This window comes from Macaca nemestrina, chromosome 5, assembly GCF_043159975.1.
Source record: "Macaca nemestrina isolate mMacNem1 chromosome 5, mMacNem.hap1, whole genome shotgun sequence".
NCBI classification, from domain to species: domain Eukaryota; kingdom Metazoa; phylum Chordata; class Mammalia; order Primates; family Cercopithecidae; genus Macaca; species Macaca nemestrina.
This window is the reverse complement of record NC_092129.1, coordinates 42,416,948-42,426,748: the sequence shown is the minus strand read 5'-3', so window position 1 is coordinate 42,426,748 and position 9,801 is coordinate 42,416,948. Positions and strand designations below refer to the sequence as shown.

Here is a 9,801-nt window from a genome sequence, read left to right as displayed (position 1 = left end):
AGAAGCAGGAAGGGGAGACAAAGTGTGCCAACCTGTTTTACAACCTGCTTTTTGAGAACGAACCAAATTCCATGAGAACTGCTTTAATCTCTTCATGAGGGCAAAGCCCCCATGACCAAACACCGTCAACAAGGTCCCACCTCCCAACACTGCTATACTGAGGAACCATGGTTCTCACACATGAACTTTTGGAAAACACACTCAAACCATAGCACTGAACTATCAATATTTATTTGCAAAGAAAGTCCATAAAATCTGCAAATGCTACAAAACCTAGAAATCTTTTCACAAATTAAATGGTAGATATCGCTCCAGCCCTTGCATCCATTTAAAACACAGCAGTAAGTACACATGGAAGTTATTTATTTAGTTGTCAGACACCGTTTACTCTACAGGTGGATTTAGTGGCCACTTTGGAAGAACTCCTCACATACCCCTTTCCCCAAGGACCCCAAGACCACAGATTGAGTCCCCCTACACTGTATCATGCTCTCAGAAATGTTACCTACAACTTGTTACAACTATTCACAGACACATATGGCTGCAATATCACATTTTTCAACACGATTGGCTTCCTAAGCATAGCATAAACGCTTCTTTTTAAAATCTTATCTGATTTTATCTTACATGAAAGGTGGTGCGTTACCAGTTTTACTATGTTTTTTACTTTACTTGATGATTTCCTTAAGCTTATTCTCCTCTGTAGTCTATGTGGCCAGAAGAACGCCTAAGCATACTTTTCAAACTCTTCTTTAGGATTTTTTTAAGGTCTATATAAATTTTTAAGTATAGGAATCTCAACAGAGTAAAACCATTTTCTAGTTGACAAAATAAAATAAATCTAGATACTTCAAATTTGAAACCCATATGCCTGTAAGACATGAATTCCATCAAGATGATAAATTGCATGCTAATCATATCCATCTGTAGTACTTAGAGGGAGATAGTGAGCAGAAGGTTAGCACTAAATCTTTATTATAATTTGAAGAGATTTATTGAAGAACACATATCATACTCCTAGTAGTACATAACCACTGCACCAAAACAAACAAACAAGGAAACAAATTTCAAAGAATAAATGAATTCAAGAGAACATCATGGAATGCTTTGCTATATTCATTCATTTATTCATTCAGTGCATACTGAGCACCAGTCCTATACCAGACATCTAAGACCATGGTCTTAGATGTTGGGACACTGCAGTGAGCAATGTAGACACAGTGTTCCAGGAGCTTATAGTCTATATAAGACTATTCTTGCTGCATTGGCTCTAAAATATATAAAAAAGAACTCCTTCGTTTATAAGGCAGAGAATTTTGTCAATATCCAAGCACGTTTGAAAGAGACTTCCTCGTACATAAACTACTTCCTGTTGCTATGTGCAATGCTATGTTGGACAACTATTTTCAGGCCATTAGTTCTACAGTAAATAATTTCCTCTTTAAATTTAGTTTGTTTTGTAGAAGTTTTAAAAGAATTAATGTACAAGAAACAGCGAGGAACTAGCTTTTAAATGAATAAATATGGCTTGCAGCATTGTGAAGGAGCATGTGAGGAATGTTTGGCTCTGCAGAAGGCAGCAGGTCTTCTCCAGTCTCAGGGGTGAACATCCAAGTAGACTGAGTTGCATTATCTATTAGAATTTATCACTGCTCCTGTAGATGCAATAATCATGATGAAAAAGGATCCTTCACAGCACAGCTTCCTCCTCTCTGAAACAAGAAAGACTTGATTTGAACAAGATTGAGATAAATGAGTATCTAAAATCCCAGTCCTTCCTCACCTGCTAGAAGCTGAGAGAGCCTGATAGGACAATAAGAGGAGACAATTACAGCTCCTATTTCCCTGACACTCAGCCCACACCCAAAGCTGCCTATTGAAAGGAAAATCCTTCTCATCCAATGACATCATATAATCATATGTGAAACAATGGAAAGTGCTGAATAGAGACCTTTATACAATTATTCCAAGGTAATTTGACAGGCTAAAGAGACAGTATGTTTCCCAAGCTGTGTTTCCTACCCCTGATATGAAGATGTTGGAGTGACTTTATGATCTGGGTTCAACCAAGGCTCCAGTTTCATCTTGTCCCTCCCCACAGCAGACCAATGGCTTACTAAAGATTCTTTAGGTTACAACTACCAGAAACCAAACAAGCATTTCTGCACAGAAGGGGCATTTATTAAAAGAATATTACCATATCTCCTGGAATCCAAGGAAGAGGAAAACTCCCCAGGCTCTGGAAGATCCAGGAACTTCCACAAAGGGAAGTTCCATTCCTCTGCTGTGAACATGGCTCAGCTCCCAACAACCTTAGTTCTAAATTCCAAAATCGTAAGAAGAAAAATCCAAATGACCCAGTCAATATTTTCTTTCAGACTCAGGCAAGGCTGGTCCCTGCCCTGGGCTCCACACTTCAGAGGGCCCTGGATATGACAAAACCATGAAAAAAAAAATGTATTAAAAAACAGATGGGTCTCTTTATCACTGGGATTCTACATGTAGTTCTTGGTGCAACACAAGTGGTAATTCTAAATCCTCAGGGAAACATTTCTCTATGTATCTTGTCTTAGGATCTTGAGTACAAGACAAGGCAACCACATTTGGATTACATGAGACTTTCTGGATTGTGCTGCTGTGGATGTTTGAAGCAAACAGTGCTTTAGAGTGCAGGGGAGATTTGTGTAGCTCTTGCACATAGAGAAGAATAAAGGCAAATAAATTAACTTGTAAAATCCATGTTATCAGATACCATAAATAGAATAGATCCCCTTATAACGAAAGTCTGTTTCCCAATAGCGCTGAACATTGATTCTTTTATTTCTCTTCTTATTACCATTTGCAGCTCCAGAGGCACTTATGATTTTAGGGTGGCATTCATAATAGTTAACATGTAGCAGCTGAGAAACATTTTGGAATGTTAAGCAATTCAGATTGCTTTGAAATTTGTATATATATGGGTCTATAATATCACTTAAACATAGTATAGATTCTTTTAATTGTCAACTAGTTGGACATTAAATGGTAAAATTACAAACAGTATTGTTTTTATGAAACAACAAAATTTTATTAAAATTGTAAAAATTTTAAAATTCAGCTTGATTTGACTAATTTTGAATAAAATTATGAAACCCACCAATTACAATTTGTGTTTTACTGCTTAATTTTAAGAAATGATTTTAGGGCCAGGCACGTTGGCTCACGCCTATAATCCCAGCACTTTGGGAGGCCGAGGTGGGTGGATTACCTGAGGTCTGGAGCTTGAGACCAGCTTAACCAACATGGAGAAACCCTGTCTTTACTAAAACTACAAAATTTACTGAAAATACAAAATTAGCATGGTGGCGCATGCCTGGAATCCCAGCTACTAGGGAGGCTGAGGCAGAAGAATCGCTTGAACCTAGGAGGTGGAGGTTGCAGTGAGCTGAGATCATGCCACTGCACTCCAGCCTGGGTAACGAGAGTGAAACTCCATCTCAGAAAAAAAAAAAAAAAAGAAAAAGAAATGATTTTAAATATTTTAGAAGAAAACACTTCTTTTGGAAAACTACATTTAATTTTTAAAATTGTATATATATTCTAAGTTGTAATTTTGAATGAAAATGTAGTAAAAATACATTTAAGTTTTTAATCTTTTAGATCCTTAGGAATGACTACAAGTCAAAATCACAAAAGAAGTAGAAAATGTAAAAGTAACCCCAAAATAGAAAGAAGAAATAAAGAATCTTCAAAGAGGATGTTTTCTTAATTTTTTTAAATTCACAATTAAATTGAACAAATGTATGTTAAGCATAATCTACATAAGAGTTATGAATAAGATATTATAAATTCTATATATACTGAGGCTTTACTGACTGTTCAAAAAATGGAAATGTACAAAAAATTGTCCCATCAAATCCACAACTTGTATGCCTCTGATGAAATTCCTGCAACTAAGAAAACTCAATAATTCACATTTTAAAATATGAATATTTCTTATCAATTGAAAATTTAATTACTTATCAAAACAAAAAAGATTTAAAACGATATTTATATCAAAATCACAACCCAAAAACATCAAATGCAACTCGGCATTTCCCTTTAAAAGATGCAAAAAAAAAAAAATGACATTCATGCATTATAAGTTGAATGAGAAAGACAAAATCTCTGGAACTTTACTCTTTATTAGATGATGATTCTAGAAAACAGTCCATGTGGACTTTTTGACAGTGTGAAAATGTTTCTTGCAAAATACACTCTGCTGCAAGTAAATGATTTTGATTTTTCATTGCCTGAACATTGCAGAAAATGTTATACTCCATTTTATATCAAAATTCTCTCAAATGGAGAGAAAAGTGTTAAAACTGACTTTTACGTTTTCACATCAAAAACAAAATACTATGTTACTACTGTCAAATGCTTCACAACTAATCTTCAAAATGAAGGTATTTGTTGCTAACCACACTTAGGATCTCAATCAAAGAACACAGATATATCAGTTGTGCATGTATACACAAACACAAAACAAAATGTACGATTACTAGAATATTTTTTAAAAAATTTAAACAGCAAAAATTGATAGCATTCTGTAAAGAAAGACATAGGATATTAGCATGATATATTTTTTAAATGTTATGTATTTCATATTTATCCCAAAGTTTTCATAGCACAAACAACAAACATTTTCAGAAAACAACAGGAATTTTTTAGTTTAAATAGAAATTATTGAGAAATGTTATACTATAATGTTTGAACATGTAAGCCCAATAAAAATAAAGAAACAAATGTCAAAGATCAGAAAGTTGTAGATGTGTGGTCTTATTTCTAAGATCTCTATTCTACTCCATTGAAAGGATTCCCTATTTAATAAACGGTGCTGGGAAAACTGGCAAGCCACATGCAGAAAATTGAAACTGGACCCCTTCCTTTCACCTCATACAAAACTCAACTCAAGATGAATTAAAGACTTAAATGTGAAATCTCAAAGTATAAAAATCCTAAAAGAAAATCTAGGCAATACCATTCAGCACATAGGCACAGTCAAATATTTCATGACAAAATCACCAAAAGCAATTGCAACAAAAGTGAAAATTGACAAATGGGACCCAATTAAACTAAGGAGCTTCTGCACAGCAACAGAAACTATCACCAGAGTGAACAGACATCCTACAGAATGGGAGAAAATTTTTGCAATCAGTCCATCTGACGAAAGTCTAATAGCCAGAATCTACAAGGAACTTAAACAAATTTACAAGAAAAAAACAAGCAGCCCCATTAAAAATTGAGCAAAAGACATGAACAGCCACTGCTCAAAAGAAGACATTTATGTGGTCAACAAACATATGCAAACAGCTCAACATCACTGATCATTAGAGAATGCAAATCAAAACCACCACAATGAGATACCATCTCAAGCCAGTCAGAATGGTGATTATTAAAAAGTCAAGGAACAGCAGGTGCTGGTGAGGCTGTGGAGAAATAGGAATGCTTTTATACTGTTGATGGGAATGTAAATTAGTTCAACCATTGTAGAAGACAGTGTGGTGATTCCTCAAAGACCTACAGAACCATAAATTACATTTGACTCAGCTATCCCATTACTGAGTATATACCCAAAGGAATATAAATCATTTTATTATAAAGATGCATGCATGCATATGTTCATTGCAGCATTATTCACAGTAGCAAAGACACGGAATCAACCCAAATGCCCATCAGTGATAGACTGGATACAGAAAATGTGGTGCATATACACCATGGAATACTATGCGGGCATAAAAGGAACAAGATCACGTCCTTTGCAGGGATATGGATGGAGCTGGAAGCCATTATCCTCAGCAAACTAATAAGGGAACAGAAAACCAAACACTGCATGTTCTCACTTACAAGTGGGAGCTGAACAATGAGAACATATGGACACAGGGAGGGGAACAACACACACTGGGGTCTGTCGGGGGAGCTGTGGGAGGGAGAGCATCAGGATAAACAGCTAATGCATGTGGGGCTTAACACCAAGGTGATGGGTTGATAGGTGCAGCAAACCACCATGGCACATGTTTACCCATGTAACAAACCTGCACAAACGTATGTAGCAAACGTCCTGCATATGTAGCCCAGAACTTAAAATTAAATTTGACTTAATTTTAAAAAGAAAGAAACCAATAATTACTATCTAAAAAGAACCCGAAATAAGATTTGAAAATTTTATGTGTAATAAAGTGAGAAAATAAATCATCCACAAAATAAAAATCTAAAAATGCTAAGTTCAACTGTATTGTACCAGAAACAAAATTCATGTTGGAAAGTAACTTTTATTATTCAAATGTTTGAACCAACCCCCAAAAATTAAAATTTAAGAGTGTTTAATTTCTTTTATATATGTTGGTAAAAGCTTAGGTTTTGATTAAAATGAGGATATTTAAAAACACAATTTTCAGTGGTAGACATTAAACTGAAAGGTTATCTAGGCGGAGCTATGATAATGGCATCAACATAGTTGCTCTAAAAACGAATGTACAAGACAGAATTTGGGCTAAAATTTAAAAAGCATTCTTTGTACCATATAGTACATGATTTGGATTTGTCACATGAGACAAACCCTCCACTGTGTCAATAGTTCAACAGTGATGACATTTTGTGGAGCAATTCATTATTATATTAGATGTTTTCTGAATATGCTTATCAAATATAACTTTATCACTATACTCAGAAACACAATGAGGATGGCAACTAAATGCTGCTATAGCAATTAAATTTTATTTAAGTAAAATATATGAAATATACTAGAAGAAAGCAAAGTAGTAGAAAATCCCAAATTAAGAGAAAATTCATTATTTGACAGAAAATGAATTAATCTTGAATTTGGTTATTTCGTTTAAACTGATATCTGTTACTGGTTATGTTAGCAAAAGCTTACAACAAACTCAAATTACTTTTGGTTAACTTTTAAAAAATTGAAAGTCTAATAAAATGTTAGAAAAAATGAGCTTTTTTTTTTCCAAATTGAAAGAAACAGCAGGTGACATAACAAACATGCATTCCAATAAAGAAAGAGGAAATAAGAATGTCTGCATATCTGTGAAGGAGAGGATTCATGTATCCATAATCTCTAAGGGAATTTCTATAGAGTTTATTTTCTGAACATATTATAGGTCCAGATATAGTCTTAAATAAAGAGAAATTTCAATACATTGAGTAATATTTTATTGTTATTTTCATTTTTATAATATTACAGCACTGAATTTTTGAAAGAAGAAAAACTTTAGAAGTATTGTATGGATATTGCTGTAAGAGACCATGAAAGTTTAGTGATAGTGACATATGCAATTAAAATAGCTTATAATAGATTCTATGATCATGGCAATTTATTATAGATAGCTCCATGACAATGATTAAACATTGTATGTAAATTTCATTGTTCATTCTGAATATTAAGTATTGCTTTAAGAATTTTATTGACAATTTCCACTGCTGCCTCAGGAGAGTAAAGTTGACCCAAACTGAAAGGAAGAAGAACTGAGAGGTATAATGATTCAAAAAACATGGCTTAATTGGCCTTACTATTGACAGAATACAAATTTGGTGAAAATCTGAATCATAATGACATAATGATTAATTCAACTAAAATATTAATAGAAAGAAATAAAAATATATTTCATTAAACAAATAGATGATAGTTTATAAATGTACATGTCATTATTTTATTATTCATCCAAATATTGCTGGCCTATCAACTGGAAACTTTGACATGCATAATAAGAATTCAATTCCAGGGAGGCTGAGGCAGGTGGATCACAAAGTCAAGAGATAGAGACCATCCTAGCCAACATGGTGAAACCCTGTCTCTACTAAAAATACAAAAATCACCTGGGTGTGGTGGCATGTGCCTGTAATCCCAGCTACTCAGGAGGCTGAGACAAGAGAATCACTCAAACCCAGGAGGCAGAGGTTGCAGAGAGCTGACATAGCAAGACCCATCTCAAAAAAAAAAAAAAAAAAAAAGAATTCAATTCTATTGTCTTTCATATTTGGCCAACACTCAATTATATAAAAATTATAGCTTCATACACGTATATATTTAAAATATTGTTGTAAAGGGACATACCTGTTCTAATTTAATGTGACCAGTAAGAACAGTGTCACCCAATATAAGCACAGTTACCAGGGAATCAACTCAGTGTGCCTGGGAGCATTTTCCAAAGAAAATGCTATGAATCCCCACATGCCATTGAGACTTATCTATTATACTACTTCTCATGGTGTATCAGTTATTTTCTGTGTGCTGGTCCATTCCAACAGAGCACAAGCTCTTTAGGGGTAAGGACTATAACTTTTCATGTTCGTTTCTAATATCTAATTCAGACAGAGTCTTCTGCATAGAAAGTACTTAAACATTTATTAAATGAATCAATGAATTCACAAATAGATTAAATTTCTGACAAATTCAGAGCTTCTAATACTCATATCACATATTAACATTATCATATATAATATTCTATATTACATAATATTATAGAGTTCAGTATAATTTCTTTATATCTTAATGCATCAGAAAGAGCTTTACTAAGCCATTGTTACTGAAATTAAAAGAAATTCACATTCACATTCTTGCTAAATGTTAATGATACTCAAACCTAAAGAAGTCATGAATCAAGTGAGATATGATGGTTTCAGACTTGAATAACATTTTCCTAATTGAATTTTTTAATTATAAATATGGCAATGCTAAGTACAACCAATATAAACACAAAAGATCATAAAGTAAAAAATAAAAATCTCCTGCCCTCTCAATCATATAGTCCAAGAGGTGACTACATCTAACAGTTCTGGATTTCTATCCAGATATTTTTGATACCTTGAAAATATTATTTTCCACACACTCACAAAAGCCACAGGTAATTTTTTTTTCTATTCTTTCCTTTTCTTTCTTTCTTTTTTTAACCCAGACTTGAATTGTAGTCTCTAGATTGTCTTGCAACTCGTTTTCATCACTTAAAAATATTATGCTGTAAACATCTTGCTAGACAGTTTTTACAATGTTCTTTTCAGGTTATTCAGACACTGGATAGCAAGAAATGTTTAGAGTTCATTTTCAACATGTAATTATAAGTACTTAAGGAAAACAGGACTATATTATTTCAGTTGAACATCTCACCAAGCTCTTCTCACATTTATTTTCTTGATAATCTCTTGAAATGCTGGTTTGGTCTTGAAGTTCTTGATTATTGAAGCTCAAGTCTCACTGTGACATCACTTGGGAAGTCCAGGCTTATCCGGCTTATCCATGAACAGAAATTGCCCTGGGGATTTCAGATCTACCTCATTTGGAAAATTCAGAAAATTATGTAGAAATCACATCAAGAAACCTTTGATTTGAAAGTGAACTCATTTATTAACTTTTCTATACATTTTTAAAAAGGAAAGTGTGTATGTAGAAGCATTTTCTTTTTTAAAAAAAGTGCTGCAGGGCTGAAAATATCATTTTCACTTTCATTTAGTTGGGCAAAGAGTTAACCCCCAATAAACAAACTACCATGTAACCAAGTAAACATAAGATAGTCAATTTTACTTAGAAGTTGTTTTCAGTATTTTATTGGAGCTCAGCTGAAGGGGAAGCTAGACATTTGGCTAGCTACCTTCAAACTAACAATAAAGAAATCAACACATCTGTTCTACATCTGGCCAGGCTCTGTGGCCCCCTCAAAATTTGACACATTATTATGCTTCTCTGGGCTTCCGTTATGTCATTTCTAAAACAAATGTGTTGGACGAAAAGATCTTACTGCTTTCTAAAATTGCAATTCAACCAAATGATGACTTCAA

The 9,801-nt window shown here is 33.7% G+C and overlaps 1 long non-coding RNA gene across 1 annotated transcript; it reads right to left on the bottom strand.

The window, feature by feature from the left end:
• Nucleotides 1-256: 256 nt before the first annotated feature.
• Nucleotides 257-9,221, bottom strand: LOC105465694 (uncharacterized). Its single transcript, XR_977732.2, has 3 exons — nt 9,134-9,221; nt 2,198-2,426; nt 257-1,712 (listed from the first exon to the last, which is right to left on the bottom strand). It is a non-coding gene; the product is annotated as an uncharacterized lncRNA (long non-coding RNA).
• Between the last annotated feature and the right edge of the window lie 580 nt (nt 9,222-9,801).